This window comes from Mirounga angustirostris, unplaced genomic scaffold, assembly GCF_029215605.1.
Source record: "Mirounga angustirostris isolate CCGP_5_RB_7025 unplaced genomic scaffold, mMirAng1.0.hap1 SCAF_215, whole genome shotgun sequence".
NCBI classification, from domain to species: Eukaryota; Metazoa; Chordata; class Mammalia; order Carnivora; family Phocidae; genus Mirounga; species Mirounga angustirostris.
Window position 1 is genome coordinate 28,389 of NW_026991923.1, and position 16,056 is coordinate 44,444.

The window sequence follows — 16,056 nt, forward strand, 5'->3', positions numbered from 1 at the left end:
GGCACTATGTCTGGTCCCTGTGATGAGAAGGGTTTTTGCTTAGGAGACCTTACGTGTGAGGGAGGAGGGAGAGGAGAACTTGCATTAGGCTGTTTCCGTCCCTCCTTGATTGTCCCTGGTGTGAAGACAGCCCTTAATATGGAATCTTCATTTCAGGCCTTATGCCCCAAGAGGTTATGAAAATGTCAGCCTTCTTACAACTACTAATGGCATTTCACAGTGAAACAGTATACAGAAGAAACATGTAAAAGTTGTACTGCTGTATGCTAGCAACGAACATGTGGGCTCCACTATCAAACATACGTTCACAATTACTAGTAAAACTATACTTAGGGATCAATCGAACAAAGCATGTCCAGCACTCGCATGCCCACAGCCGTTAGCACTGATAGAGGAAATCGGAGATATAAATAAATGCAGAGATATACCATGTTTGTGAATTGGAAGCCTAAGCATAGTGAAGATGTTCATTCTGCCCAGATTGATAGATCGATTTAATGCAATTCCTGTCAAAACCCAGTCAGGGTTTGTTTTCTTTTGTAGATTGATAGACAAGATGATTCTAAAGTGTATGTGGATAGACAAAGGAATGAAGAGTAGTTTCAGAAACAATTTTGAAAATAATAATAAAGTGGGAACATGCAGTCTACCCAGTTTCAGAACTTCTGCGATAGTTTTACTAAGGACGATTGTGTGGTATCTGCAGAAGGACAGACACAGATCAATAGAACAGAACAAAGAACCCAGAAAGAGTCCCCACAAATACGCTCAACTGAGTTTTGAAAAGGGAGCCAAAGCACTTCAGTGGGGGGAAAGCTGGCCTTGCGACAGACTACAGCCATTTCAAGCTTGTGATGAACACACAGACGCCAGACTCAGAAAACAGCACCAGGAGCGAAGGAAGACGGGGCTTTGACGGCGGTCCCGCCAGGTGGTGACGGGAAAGGAGGGGTAGACGGTGCCCAGGGCTCTGTGGGCGGGGCCAGAGGAGGCACCCAAGGGGCGCGTCCGCGGGCCGAGCGGGCGGGAAGCTGTCCAATCAGCGTCTGGGCAGAAGCGCCAATGAGCGGGAAGGTTGTTGGGCGGTTGACGTGAGCGGCGGGTCTGAGCCCCGGCAGCTGAGCGCGGCGGAAGCGAGCCCTCCTTCCCTCTCCGAGGCTGGCTCGTCCCCCCAGCGCCCGGGGACCCGGTTTCGTTGTTCTCGGTGGGGACAGCACCCCGGAACCTCCACGGCCATGGGCGCTCGTCCGAGGACGGCCTCTTTCAGCTCCTGTTCGTCCTCCTCGACAGACCCAGACGACGAGGGAGTGCGCGGCCCTTGCGAAGATGCTTCTCCGTGCAGAGGTGCCTGCCGGGCGCGGGGACCCAGCGTCCCCGGGGGCCTGGGGCCTGGGTGGGGGGCGGGCCTGTGTCTCCGGAACACGCTCGTTCGCCAAAAGGGCGCCGTCACCTCGTGCGACCCTCGTTTCGCACGTGTGAAGTGCCCGGCGCGGGGCTTCATTCCTGGAGCGGAGAATGACCTCCCTTGTGCTGTGCGCCAGGCCTGGGGGGAGCGTGACTGGGAATGCGGCCTGCAGCAGGCCGGCGGGGTCTTGGCCTCCTTGGGGCTCGAGTCCTTATGGAAGCCCGACGAGAAGCAAGGAAGTCTAGCGTTGAGAGGGGAGGAGGAGTGCAGGTTCTTCCTCTTGCATAGGTCACATTCCGTTGGGGATCGTCAGGGTGCCCGTTGTGCACCTGAGATCAGGTCAGTCAAGGTGTGTTGGGGCGGGGCGGGGGGGATGGTCTGCCCAGGAGCACGTAGTAGTGGTGCGCAGAGCCAGGACTTTGCAGAGCTCTTGCGTGTCTGCCGCAGGAGGCTGCGTTCTAGGGGTGCAGTGGGGGCCGTGTTGTGAGCACAGATAGGTGTCGGAAAGCCCAGGCTGGGGTGTAGTTCGTTCGTTCGTTCGTTCAACAGAAAGTGTTGAGAGTGTACTTTGTGGTAGGCCCTTCTCTTTGGGGGGGTGGGGGGTGGGTATTCAGCGATTGGGAACCCAGGATAAATAGGACAGATACGGCGTCTAACCTATCACCACCTGGTTGGAAAAGACCGGAAGCAAATAATTGCCCATGAAATACATAATTACCGTTTTGCTTCGAGTGCTGAGAACTACGGGGTGCATTCGAGTTTGTCTTTTAGGCAGTAATGTTTAAGCTGAGAACAGAAGGCTAAGAAAAAAACGGGGATGTGGGAGGGTGTTCACTTAGAGCAGGGAAGGAGTGTGAACTGTGAAAGGAATTGAGGGAATGCCCTTGAAGCCGGGGCCACGTAGGGACTGTAGGGACTGTAGGGTGGGCAAGCCAAGGTTCGGGGTTAAGACTTGCAGTTTTTGTGGGTTCCTGGAGACTAAACATAGTGATTTAAGACATGGAGTCCAGAGCCAAGCTGATCGTAGCTCTGCCTCTCATGAGCTGTGTTCCTAAACCATTCTGGGTCTCAGTTTCCTGATGTGAGAAATGGAGATGATGATAATCCCACTTCTTAGATGATTGTAAAGATAAATGATATTTAACGTTAATGAAACACGTAGAGCCCTGTCTGACATGTAGTGGGTGTTAGTGGTGGTTGATTAAATAAAGAGGTAAATACATACATTGGTATTGAAGACTTGACGGTAGTGTGTGGTGAAATTTGTGAAGCTAAAAGCCTTCCAGCCAACTTCATTTCTTCTCCAGTGTTCAGGTGCTGTTGACCACATGTGTAGAACTGTTGAATTAGAAATAATGTTCGCATATCGACTGCTACTTGCTAAGAGACTCTGAAGTGCCATTGAAATAATCAGAAAATACTTTTCAGTAGCATAGTATAATTTTATTTAAAATGTATTGGTAGTCTTGATTATTCAGTATTTGTTGGTAAACGTTTTAGCAAACTTGCCTACTTAAAACAAAGTAAGTTAACTGTAGAGTAATTCAGACACAGCCAAAGGACAGAGAAGTAATATAACTAGAGCTTTCCTTTTCTTGACTCTCTAGGGGATAGTTTTTGTAATTTCTCTGTTCTTCTTTGCCTCAGTTTTCGATGCCCCCCTGTGTCTGCAGCCATCTAAACATTGTAGGGCAAGTTTGGGTTTGGAATTGCAGAGAGTACAGTGGTACCCAGCCCAGAGTGCACATCAGCAGAGCCTGTGGGGCTATTTAAAGAAAACAGAGATGTTCACGTCCTCCTCTACACTCACTGAGTCAGAGTCTTCTGGGATGGGCCCGGGGCTCTAAAGACCACGTATATTTGTCATCTGGTTGCATTTCATGAAAGCCTTTTTTGCACCGGGCTTTCCTTTATCTGAACAACATGCAAGAAGATTGGGAGAATCCATAAGTTAACGTTTGAGGACATTTTGCAGGGCTCTGTCCTTCCAAGTTCTGTGATACCGTGATGTGCATCTTCACTGTAGTGTGTTAAACCCTTAAACTTTGTCAGAAAGTCATGTGATTAATAACGTAGAGATTCCTTGCGTGAATCGTGGGCAGATCACTTTGTGCCTCAGTCCTGTGTTTGGAATGGGGATAAAAATGGTAGCCCACCTTTGGGATGTAAGGATTAAATGAGCAATAGATCCAAGGCAGTTAGCACCGGGTCTGACACAGAGTGAAGCCTTCCATAAATAATTCTTACTTCTTTTGCTTTCCCTCCATTATTTATTTATTTAAATACAGATTTTATTTACTTCTTTATCTTAGAGAGAGAGAGAGAGTGCATGCCCCTGGCGTGGGGCCAGAAGAGGAGGGAAAGGGAGGGGGAAAGAATCTCCAGCAGAATCCACACTGAGTGTGGAACCCAACTTGGAGCTCAGTCTCGGCACCCTCAGATCATGACCTGATGTGAAATCAGGAGTCGGACGCTGAACCAACTGGGCCACCGAGGCGCCCCTTGATTTCCCTCCATTCTGAATATTATTTGGTTCCAGCTATGTCCTAGCTGTGGGTTAGGCTGGTTCCTGCTGCCCTAGGTTACAGCCATAAAGCCCCTAAAATCGCACTAAGAAAGCCAGTTAGCCTCCCAGGACACCTAGGATTCCCTCCAGAAAAGGGAACCATCCCTTCCTCCCGTGACGGTGGTCAGCATCCTCCACAAAGGCCACGGGAAGCACACCTGTCGTTAAACACAGTGGCTTCGTTACTCATCCTGAGGGAGAACCCACGTCATGGGGACTGTGGGGCCAATCCGTAGGAAAGAGGGTGTTAGCAAGACCTTACAGGATTTGGGCTTTGGGCGGAGGTTTTTGGGAGTGTTCAAGGAAGCAGGGGTGTGCTCTGGTCTGGGTGCTGAGGCGAGGCGAGGCGAGACAGTTCTGGGATCGGGTAGCTCCATCAGTGTTTTCTAGAAGGAGGTGTGAGGAGCGTGACGGACGGTGTCATTCAGAAGGAAGACACTCGCTGGTATCAGGCGGGAGAGAGGAGGATTGGCATTTGGGGGTGGGCACGACAAGCTGGTTTTTGTCTGTTTGGACAAAAGAGCAAGGGGTCCTCTTTGGTGTCCCTTCATCACCGGGGCCACGGCACCTCAAGCTGCTGTTCTGCGAGGTCATTTGCGTGCAACCGGAGAAGCACGTGGCGTCTCCTGGAGCGCCAGGCCCGCGGCGACCAGCCGTGCAGCCCGGCTCATGGTGCCAGGCCGCCTCCTCGATGTCAGCACTGCTCTTGCTTCTTTGCCAGTGGAGGGGGGAAGCCTTCAAAAGACAAATAGGTGTTTGCAGGGCAGAAGAAACTAGCCTGGCCGTGGAAGCCCAGGGCTGTGTCATCGGCACCTGACATTGGGCCAGGGAGCGGGGAGCAAGAGAGAATTCTGGGGAGGTTGTCAGAGAATGACACGTGGGAGGACCAAGGGGTCAAGTGGGGGAGCTGACGTGCTCCGGGTTTTCGGACGGTCCCCAGGAGCCTCGTGGGAGATGCACTGCTGACAAAGAGCAGGTCTGTTCCCCTTTCCTTCCCTGTGGCCACAGCCCTGGCTCCGGTCCCTTCTCCTACCTGCTCTGTTGCAGCAGGTCCCTCTTGTTCTGCCTGCTTCTCCTCCAGCTCCCTCTCCCATCCACGTGCTCCTGCTCTGGCCAGGGTGATCTTCTTGGAATCCCACATCTTCTCCTGTTACTGCGTTCCTCAAAACCTTTTGATTCCCCATCAGCCACAAGGTGAGAATCTGTACTGTGTGGCGACTCACTTTGCTTTTCCTGATCCTCTCACGGTTCCCTGGGTCTCCCGCTGCCAACTGGAAATCTGTATATCAATGTCTCTGAATTATGGCAAATCCATTCTTTCCAAAACTTCTCAAGATCCCCTTCCTGTATTCTCCTCCTCGCCACCCCCAGCCCCCCCCAACTCCGTGAATCGGGCCACTGTGTCCTTCAGTTCCCACGTGCAAAAGGGAGGAGTCCTCTTGGAACTCTGCTTTTACTTCCTTACCCCCTTGTGTGATCATTCTCCCAGACCTGTGATTTTATCTGCTAAACATCTCTGGAATCTACCTCCTTTTCTCCACCTCTGCTTTTGCCCTCTCATTCCGAGTTAAGGTCATTTGTGGTCTGCACCATGGTTCTAGTCTGCTCACTGAGCTTCCAGGCGCTTCTACCGCGTCCAAATCCCTATCTCCCCCTGAAGCCAGAGGTTTGTGGAAGGCCCATTCGTTCATGTCACTGCCTAGTTTCCTGGCTTCTTGTTGCCGTTCGAGATAGACCCAAACGTTCCTTCTGTGTGTGCACGGCTGCTCCGTCCTTCTTCTATAGTCTTGCTTCCCGCTCGCCTTCCCTGATGTACACGATCCGGTCATTCCTTCCAATGTGCCCTGTGCCCGCCGGCCTTGGGGCGGCTCGGCTGCTCCCTCTGTCCAAGATGCTCTTTCCCCCACCCGCCTTGCCTCACGAGCTCTCATCTTCCCTCAGATGACTGCAGCAGTCACTGCACATTCTTTATTGAACGTCTACTCAGTTGCCAGAGGCTCGGTTCTTGTGCGCTTCCCGATGTGACCCAAACAGACCTCGGTGGAGCTGTTAGGGAGCCTTTCTTCCAGGGAGAGAATCAGCCAGGAAACACAGAGGCAAGGAATCTGGCGCATCAGGGGTCCTGGATGCTGTAGGAGCGTTGGAAGGGGTTGTCCTCTGAGCTGGGATGGCCAGGGACGGCCCCCTGAGGACAAGAGTGGGGAAAGCCTTGCAGGAGGTTGAGGGAGTGGGCCCTGTGCATGTCTGTGGGAACAGTGTCCCAGGCAGAGAGAAGGGCGAGTAGGAAGCCCTCCGTGGAGGGAGCTGGCCTGACTTGTTCCAGGAATGACAAGGCCAGAGTGAGGGAGAAGGGGAAGAGTAGCAGATAGGGTGTTAGGGACCTGGGATGGTGGCCACTGGGGGATTTTGAACTGAAGAATGAGGTGACCTGACTTGGGTTTTAATGGGATGAGTTCAGCTTCTCTGTTGAGAACAGCGAGGGGGGAAGCAGGGCGATGAGTTAGTAGGCTCCTGGAATATTCCAAGTCAGAGATGCTGCTGGCTTGGATCAGGATGGTAGGGGTGGAAGTGCTGAGAATCGATCCAGATTCTGGGTACGTGTTGAAGGGAGAGCTGATGGGATGTACTGACAGATGGGATGTGGGTGAGGCCGATGAGTCCAAGAAGGTGCCCAGCCTTCTGGCTCGTGTGAGATGCGGCTCCCTCCGGAGGCCCCTGACACCCGCGACAAGGTCCAGCCCCTTATCTGTTCTCTGTGCATCTCCTCTGGGGCAGTCAGTCCCGTTGCTCCGCAGACATCTCGTTTAATGTTTGTCTGCCCCGTGGGAATAGCGGTGCCGAGAGGGACCATGTGTGTCTCAGTGCCATGAGCCTTGTAGACCCCTAGTAAGTATTTCTGAGCCGGCCGAGTGATGAGGAACTGAATGGAGATGCTCATGGTTCTCTTTCCTGATGAGGGCTCCCAATTCCCATGTTCTGTTTCCCTGGTTTTGAGTGGTCTGTGTGTTTTAGAAACCAGGCCAGGGGCTGTAAGACGGAAATGGTATTGTGAGAATTGCAGAAGTTTCTCTGATGTCAGCCGCGTCGAAAAACGTCGCCCTCGACGTGCAAGTGGGTCAGAGGATCACCTCTTGGGAGAGGCAGCATTTTCTGGAGGGCCTAGGCCTTGCAGCTCACTGATGGCATCTTCCCGGCTCTGTCCAGAGTGCAGGGCTGGGATTTTGATCTGAAATATTCTGAAGGTGGGGGCTGCTGCTTTTCCTCCCCAGAGAAGACATGTCACTTGCGGATGAGAATATTCTGGTAAGGATAAATTAGCTGCCAAATTTGCCCATCAAGAAAGTCGAATAAATAATGGCTTTACTGGATTTGCGCTGCCTCCCCCCCATTTTTTCCAAAAGGGAACAAATTAATTTTTGAAAAGATCTGTGAAAAACAGTGGTCTCAGATCTAGAATACGAATTATTTTTCTTTTATGGTTAATTTTTTTTAAGGTTTTATTTTTAAGGGATCTCTCTGTACCTAACTTGGGGCTAGAGCTCATAACACCCAGATCAAGAGTCACATGCTCTTCCAACTGAGCCAGCAAGGTGCCCCTTCAGGGTTAACTTTTTAAATGACAAAAGTGAATACATATCCCCCACTCAGCCTCATTTGAATATAGTGTGCCTACAGGTTTTCATGCCTACAGTTTTTTAATGTCTGAATGTTTTTCCACAGTGGGGTTGTACTTTACGTGACGATTCTGTTTGTTATTTGGGTGGCTATGATTTTGCTATTAAGATAGGGCTGTGATGAACATCTTTGCATGTGTGTTTGAGTTTTCCCTCGAGATAGATTTCAGGGTAAAAACTTCTGCAAAATGATCCTCAGGAGTGGTTATGTCATTTTTGGTTCTCACCCATGGTAAATGAGATGGTAATGACAGAATATTTCTCAGTCTTTTAAATTTCTTGTCAAGTGGCAGGGGAAAAATAATGCCTGTTTCAATTTTTATCTCTCTCTCTCTCTCTCTCTATCTATAAATGTATGTTTTATATTTAAATTTAAATATGTATTTATTTTATATATATTTGAATTTATAGATGTAGCTCTATGTATTTATACACATACAAACATATTTCTAAAGATTTATTTGAGAGCGAACACGGGGGAAGGGCAGACGGAGAGGGAGAGAGAGAATCTCAAGCCGATTGCCCACTGAGTGCAGAGCCTGAATGGGGCTGGATCCCACAACCCTAAGACCATGATCTGAGCCCAGATCAAGAGTCAGATGCTTAACCGATTGAGCCAGCCAAGTGCCCCTTACATTTATATTTTTATAATCACCTGTAATACTGAGCAATTTTAGTTGGTCCCTATCACTGATACTTTTTTCACGGATACTTTTTTTTTTTTTTTTTTTTTTTTAAAGATTTTATTTATTTATTTGACAGAGAGAGACACAGCGAGAGAGGGAACACAAGCAGGGGGAGTGGGAGAGGGAGAAGCAGGCTCCCCGCAGAGCAGGGAACCCGATGCGGGACTCGATCCCAGGACCCTGGGATCATGACCCGAGCTGAAGGCAGTCGCCCAACCAACTGAGCCACCCAGGCGCCCCACGGATACTTTTTTACATGAATCCTCGCTCGTTACCATTTTCCTGCTGGGTTGTTGTCTTTTTGTTTGGGTATTTATATTTTTCTTATTGATTTGTAGGAACTTTTTATAGGTCGGATAGTAGTCCTTTGCCTCTGTACTCGTTGCAGTATTTTCTCCCAAACGATTGTCTTTCGGTTTCGCTTGTACCCCATACATTTCAGGATACATTTCATTCTGAATCTCTGTGGTGCCCAATCTCATAGTCTAACTTTATAGCTTGTGGCTTTGGATAATGCTTCAAAAGACCATTTTCAATCGCTGCATTTTCTTTTAGCACTTTTAGGGTTTGGGCTTCTGTTGCTTAGACCATTCATCTGTCTTTATTATTTTGTATGTTACAAGGTAGCACTTTTGTCCCTACACCATCTAGTGATGGTCTGTATCCCCCATGGATTTGAAAGAGCCCTTAAATGCTAAATTTTTATATATACTTTGACACAGACATGGGTATATCGTTCTTCACTTCCAGTTGGAATTGCTTTTTTCCTTTTGATGCCTGAACATTTTGCCTTGCGATATAACTTAGTTGTGAATTGATTGAGAGCGCCTATAGCTTGCTTCTAGAGTAAGAATAGGTTTGTACCGCTGAATAGCACCCTTTTCTTAGTTCATTTGAGCAGCTGTACTCTAGGAAGAAAGAAAAGAAAGGGACCCTGACAAAAAACATGTGTCTAAGCCTGTGAAAGCAATAGCTTTTTAGGTAGTCCTGCCATGTAGACTTCAACATACGTGTCATTGGCTGGAAGTCGTCATGTGGCCCTACCCCTAGCTGCAGGGACGTGGCAGGGGGGAGAATTTCTCACAGGGCAGATTAATACCTCGAACAAAATTGGGGCCCTCTTTGTAAGGAAGCAGGCGTAAGTGGATATTGAAAGGGGAACTCGGATTGGGGCACCTGGGTGGCTCTGTTGTTAAGCCTCTGCTTTCGGCTCAGGTCGTGATCCCAGGGTCCTGGGATCGAGCCCCGCATCGGGCTCCCTGCTCAGCGGGAAGCCTGCTTCTCCCTCTCCCACTGCCCCTGCTGTGTTCCCTCTCTAGCTGTCTCTCTCTCTCTGTCAAGTAAATAAATAAAATCTTTAAAAAAAAAAAAGGAAAGAAAGAAAGAAAGAAAGAAAGAAAGAAAGAAAGAAAGGGAAAGAAAGAAAGAAAGAAAGAAAGGGGAACTTGGTGGGTCAGCTCCATCTCTCATCTTTTTTTCTTTCCTTTGGAATTTCCCCAGGTAGGGGTGCCTGGGTGGTTCAGTCAGGTTGAACATCTGACTGTTGATCTCAGCTCAGGTCTGGATATCAGGGTTGTGAGTTCAAGCCCCACATTGGGCTCCGTGCTGGGTGTGTTGCCTATTTAAAAAAAAGAAACAAAGACAATAATCTCCCCAGGTATTCTTCAGTGACAGAGGTGGGACGGCAGGGGAGAAAAGGAGATAATTTGTAAAATAAAATGCTCAGGTCTCATTGTTCAGCTTGATGAGCATTAAGAAATGTATACAGTTGACTCTTGAACAACATGGGTTGGAATTGCATGGGTCCACTTATAGACAGATTTTTCGATAAATAGAATACAGTACTGTAAACATATTTTCTGTATGATTTTCTGAATATGTTCTTTAGTGTACTTTATTGAAGGAATACAATGTATAATAAATGTAACATACAAAATCTATGTTAATCAACCGTTTATGTTATCAGTAAGACTTCTGGTCGTCAGTAGGCAATTAGCAGGGAAGTTTTTGGGGAGTAAAAGTTAAATGAAAATTTTGGACTGCACAGGGGTCAGCGCCCCTAACCCCTGGGTTGATCAAGGGCCAACTGTATATCTGTGCACCATCCCCGAAAACTGTATCTGAAACTCCAGAAGTTTCCTTTGTATCTCTTTCTAGTTAATCTCCTTACCTCCAGTGGTCATTTTCTGATTTCAGGATCTATGATAGAGTATAATTGTCTTTTCTTGTACGTCGTGTAAATGGAATCAAGCAGTATGTATCGTTTTGTCTTCTTTCACTCAGTGTGTTCTTTGCGATTTATCCGTGTTGTGTGCACTTATCCAAGATACACAAAGCCAGATCCTACTTTAAGTGGTAAGGACAGATTTTAATCAGCAATGACTATTGCAGTCAGGAAAAGAGTCCAGCATGAATGAAACTCAACCTTGATTTGTACAGAGGGTATTTTACGTTTTAAAGATTTTATTTATTTTTTGACACAGAGAGAGAGACAGGTAGAGAGGGAACACAAGCAGGGGGAGTGGGAGGAGGGAGAAGCAGGCTCCCTGCTCTGCAGGGAGCCCGATGTGGGGCTCAATCCCAGGACCCTGGGATGGTGACGTGAGCCAAAGGTGGAGGCTGAACAACTGAGCCACCCAGGCACCCCGCAGAGGGCATTATAAAGAGAGGATGAGGGAGTCATGCCAGAGGTGAATAAAGTCAGAGAAGTAAAAGATTACAAAAAGTGGGAAACGTGAAACCCCCTGGATTTACTCACTGGGAGACAGAGGCCAGACTTTTCATTGTTGGCTGAACAAACCATGGATGCCTTGAGTTTTCTCAGTAGGGACTAAGGGTGACTGGAGTCACCCTAGGGGTGGGGTCTTGAGCTGTTGTTAGGAAGTATGTTAGTGTTTGGGCGAGTCTGCATATGATAAGCCAAGGTTGAGGCCCCTTTGAGAAGAGGGCTCAGAGGAGTCAGGCTAGCGTTTGCTTAAGGAGAGAGTCTTTGTGAGTGTAAAATGGTGTGGTCCTTTGTATGTAGTGTGCATATACCACAATTTTTTCATCTGTTCATCTGATGATCAGGCATGTTGTTGTATCCAATTTTTTGGTCATTGTGAATAGGCTACAATAAACATTCTTAGAGCAGTCTTAAATTTCTCTTGAAATTGCTTAGTGGAATTGCTTAGTCACAGCGAAGGGATATATTGAACTGCTAGACTAATTTCCAAAGTGGTTTATCAGTTTACACTTCCCACCAGCAATACAGTAACACTCCAGTTGCTCAGCATCCTCGTGAACATTCTGTGTTGTCAGTGAGGGTGAAATAGCATCTCATTATGGTTTCACATTGCATTTCCCTGGTGAAGCATGATCTTAGGCACCTTTTCGTGTGTTTCTTGGGCATTCCGACATCTTTTGTGACCTGTCGAACGTTCAAGTCTTCTGCCCGTTTTTGTTGTTAATGTTGTTTTTGGTTTTGACTTATTGGAGTTTATTATATATTCTGAATAGGAATTCTTTGTCATACAGATGTATTTTAAAAATACATGTATAGGAAAATAAAAATTTTAAATACTTAGAGTAGCATCAAAGCACGTAAACTGGTTGGGGTGACTGGCTGGCCCAGTTGATGAATCATCTGTGTTTTGATCTCAGCTCAGGTCTTAAACTCAGGGTTGTGAGTTCAAGCCCTGCACTGGGCTCCATGCTGGGTGTGGAGCCTACTTACACAACAAAAACAACAACCAAAACAACCCCAAACTGGCTGGGAATAAGTCTCATGAAAGACATGAAACACCTTTACACAGAAAAGTAAAAAACTTTGTTGAGAGGAATTCAAGAAGACTGAAATAAATGGGAGCTCTGTTTTGTTCATACATCGGGGAAGATTTGATGTCCTGGAGATTTCTGTTCTCCACGCCTTGATTCATGCAAACAGTGCAATCCCAGTTAAATCCTAGCCATGTTTTTTAGAAGAAATGAACAAGTTGATTCTAAAATGTATATGGAAATGCAAAGGGTCTGGAATAGCCAAAAAAGTCTTCAAAAGAAGAACACAGTTGATGAACTTACACTGCTTCTTCTTGCTTAATTTTAAGACTTAGAGCAAAGCCACAGTAATCCAAGTCTGTGACACAAAGAGAGATCAATGAGCAGAGCAGAGAGTCCAAAAAATAGACCAAACGCAAGTACTGTCGACTGATTTTTGCCCAGAGTGTCCAGTCAGTTCAGTGGTGGAAAGGGAAGTCTTTTTAATGAATAATTCTGTGTGACCTGGACATTCAGGCGGAAAGAAAACGGACCTTGACCCCTCCCTCATTCTGACATACACACATTAATTTGGGATGAATCATAAGCCTAAATATGAAAGCGAGAACCAGCGGCGCCTGGGTGGCTCAGTCGCTTGAGTCCGACTCTTGATTTTGGCTGAGGTCATGATCTCGGGGTCATGAGATTGAGCTCCGTGTGAACCCTGTGTCAGGCTCCACGCTAAGCGAGGAGTCAGCTTGAGATTCTTTCCCTCTCCTGCTCCCCCCTGGGCGCGCTCTCTCTCAAATAAATAAATCTTAAAAAAGGAAAAAGCTAGAACCGTAAAACTTTTGTATGAAAACATGGGAAAATGTCTTGACAACCTTGAGGTAGACAAATGTTTTGTATGCAGAACACAAAAAGTTCTAATTAGAAAGGAAAAATAGATACACTAAGAAAACGAAGAGGCAAGACAGACTGGGAGAAAATATTCAGAATACGTGTTCTTAAATGTTTTATTTTTTCCAAAAGTACTTTAGCATTATTCAGATCCATGGTATCTTATTAGTGTATTCTTTATTAACTGTTTTTTTCTTTTTTCTTTTTTGTTTAAGTCAGATATGAGACATTGTACCGTGGGAAATTTCTGATTGGCTTCTCCCCCTTATTCACCCTCTGGTCAATGTTGGTTCCTTTTCCGTTCATGTCTTGCCCAGTGTTCAGGGACTCCTTGCAGTAGAGACAGTAGATTTTAGATCCTATTGATCCTTGTGAAGTAACTGGCAATTCGATGAAGCCAGAAAGCAATAGCAGTAGCTTCCTTTGGGAGGAAATGATAGCCTGTGAGTCTTAGTCAATTGAGGCCCAGTGTTGTTTTTTGTTTTTTTGTTTTAAGATTTTATTTATTTATTTATTTATTTATTTATTTATTTATTTATTTATTTGAGAGAGCGAGACAGAGTGGAGGGGGGCAGGGGGAGAGGGACAAGCAGAATCTGCACTGAGCGTGGAGCCTGAACACGGGGTTCGATCTCAGGAACCTGAGGTCATGACCTGAGCCGAATCAAGTGTCAGACACTTAAACGCCTGAGCCGCCTAGGCACCCCTGTTTTTCGTGTTTTTTTGTCTTTTGTTTTTGTTTTGTTTTTCTTAGGTGATTAAACACTTAAGGCCTTGCGGATCTGCTGAGGAAAGCAACAGCGCTCACAAGAAGGGAAACAAACTCAAAGTCTGTGTAGGTACAAAGTCTGTTGCGCGTAAGACTTTGCTTCCTGCCTTCCATTTATAAGCAAGAATAAACGCAACAGGAAATAGGAACCCAAAACTGAGACTAGAGGACGTAAAAGAACAACAATAAAATTAAAAATGAGAGGTAGAGCATATCTTCAAGGCCCGTATGCAGCATGCAGTTAAAATTCCCAACTTGAAAACCGATGCTGAGAGTATTGGATTGAGTCTTGCAATTGCAGATATATACATTGTAGGTACATATATATGTACATACAGGGCACCGCATATCTATCTATCTATCTATCTATCTATCTATCTATCTATCTATCTATCTATCTATCTATCTTACATGCACTGTGTATCCCTACAGAAGCAGACACACATACACACCGACACCATATCAGCAACTGAAGTGTTGGGGGAGGGATGGAAGTCCAAGTGGGTAAGTAGGTTTGCAAAGCAATGGAATTAAGTTTCCTCCGAGGTTGCACAGCTTGAGGAAACAACCTCGACCTCTGTCTGTAAGCGGTGCCTTCCACAGAGGGTGCTTCTGAGGGCTGTACGTGTTCCTGTTTGTCCAGCGTGTGGAATAATGCCTGGCATTGTAGCCAGCACTCATGAGTGTTGATGAGAAGTGAAATGAAGCAGCCCCAGCCTGGACCCTCACTGGCTGGAAGAGCGGGGAGGGCCCCTTCCCATTCCCTCCGGTGGAGGGCATGTCACACCTTTCCTAGCAAGTTCCCACCGTTGCAGGGGACGCTCCTGCCGAAGGGGCCAAGTCAGTCAGTGCTTCTTGAATGAACTGGTGGCTGCAGCAGATCAGTGTTTCCCACGGGAGGAATGGGAGATGACTTGAGGTGGCACCCAGATAGAAGTTTTACATTTTAATAGGTATTTATTACAGGGTGTGTTAGAAGAAAATATTAGGTAGCACGTCAGACCTGGGTACTAAAAAGAAGTGAAAATTGCAGGGAACACTGGATTGAATAAACCCTGAGAAAAGGTCTTTCTAAATATGGGATCTTTTTTTTCCTTCTTTAAAGATTTTATTTCTTTATTTTGACAGAGACAGTGAGAGCGGGAACACAAGCAGGGGGAGTGGGAGAGGGAGAAGCAGGCTTCCCGCTGAGCGGGGAGCCCGACGCGGGCCTCGATCCCAGGACCCTGGGATCATGACCTGAGTCGAAGGCAGACACTTAACGACTAAGCCACCCAGGCGCCCCTAAATATGACATCTTAAGTCAAGCAGAGAAAGTCACTTATCATATGGTTTTACTTACTTGTGGAACATAAGGAATTGCGTGGACGACTTTAGGAGAAGGAAGGGAAAAATGAAGGGGGCGAGATCGGAGGGGGAGACTAACCATGAGAGACTATGGACTCTGAGAAGCAAACAGAGGGTGTTAGAGGGGAGGGATGTGGGGTGATGCGTTAGCCCGGTGATGGGTATTAAGGAGGGCACGTATTGCATGGAGCCCTGGGTGTTATACGCAAACAATGAATCATGGAACAACTACATGAAAAACTAACCGATGTACTGTATGGTGACCAGCATAGCACAATAAAGAAAAAATAAATAAAGAGATCTTTCATTCTTTGGGTTTTATTTTATCTATTTATTTGTTTAACTTTTTGAGAGCGAGAACACATGTGAACGGTGGTAGGGAGGGGAGGGGAGGGGAGAGAGAAAGATCCCAAGCAGGCTGCACGCCCAGTGCGGAGCCAGACGTGGGGCTCCATGTCAAGACTCTGAGATCACAACCTGAGCCTCAGCCAGGACTCGGTTGCCCAACAGACTGCGCCACCCAGGCGCCCAGATTCACTCTTGATGTGTCCTGCAGTCACTGTGCACCATGTTGGAGTTGTCATTATCTGTGCACGTGGACGTGCTCGGTCTTCCTCGTGGCGTGGCTGGACCGCTGCACCTGCAGCCCCTGGCTGCTTCGGTCCACGTACCATTTAAGGGCCATTTGAAGAAGGAGCGCAAATCCCGATTGCTATTCCAGAACCATCCGTTGAGACCTTCTGACGAGATCAAGAAAGACAGAGGAACACAGCCTACACCTGGAGGGTCGGGAGCTTGGAAAGCAATCTCAGAGCCGGTGATGGCGATCTCTTCAGAAACTCAGCCTCGCCAGTGCCCTTGGCGGCTCGAAGGTCAGTGTTGTGTGGCAACTCACAGATCTCCTGAAAGGGAAGACTTGACCAACTCATGTCACTCATCCTTTCCCTTTTGTTCTGTCCCAAAAGTCTAAAAGG

General features: G+C 47.2%; 1 protein-coding gene across 9 annotated transcripts in view; it reads left to right on the forward strand.

Annotated features, from left to right (window-relative positions):
- Positions 1-278: 278 nt before the first annotated feature.
- Positions 279-16,056, forward strand: part of LOC123842661 (thyroid receptor-interacting protein 11-like) — a 36,170-nt gene continuing 20,392 nt past the window's right edge. For 4 of the 9 annotated variants that reach the window (XM_064583954.1, XM_064583957.1, XM_064583958.1 and 1 more), the window contains exons 1-2: positions 279-1,344; positions 15,804-15,954. The gene's annotated coding sequence lies outside the window, so the exon portion shown is untranslated. Of the gene's footprint in view, positions 1,345-13,720; positions 15,955-16,056 lie in introns of all 9 variants that reach the window. The other 5 variants (XM_064583959.1, XM_064583961.1, XM_064583953.1 and 2 more) reach the window with 2 other exon arrangements.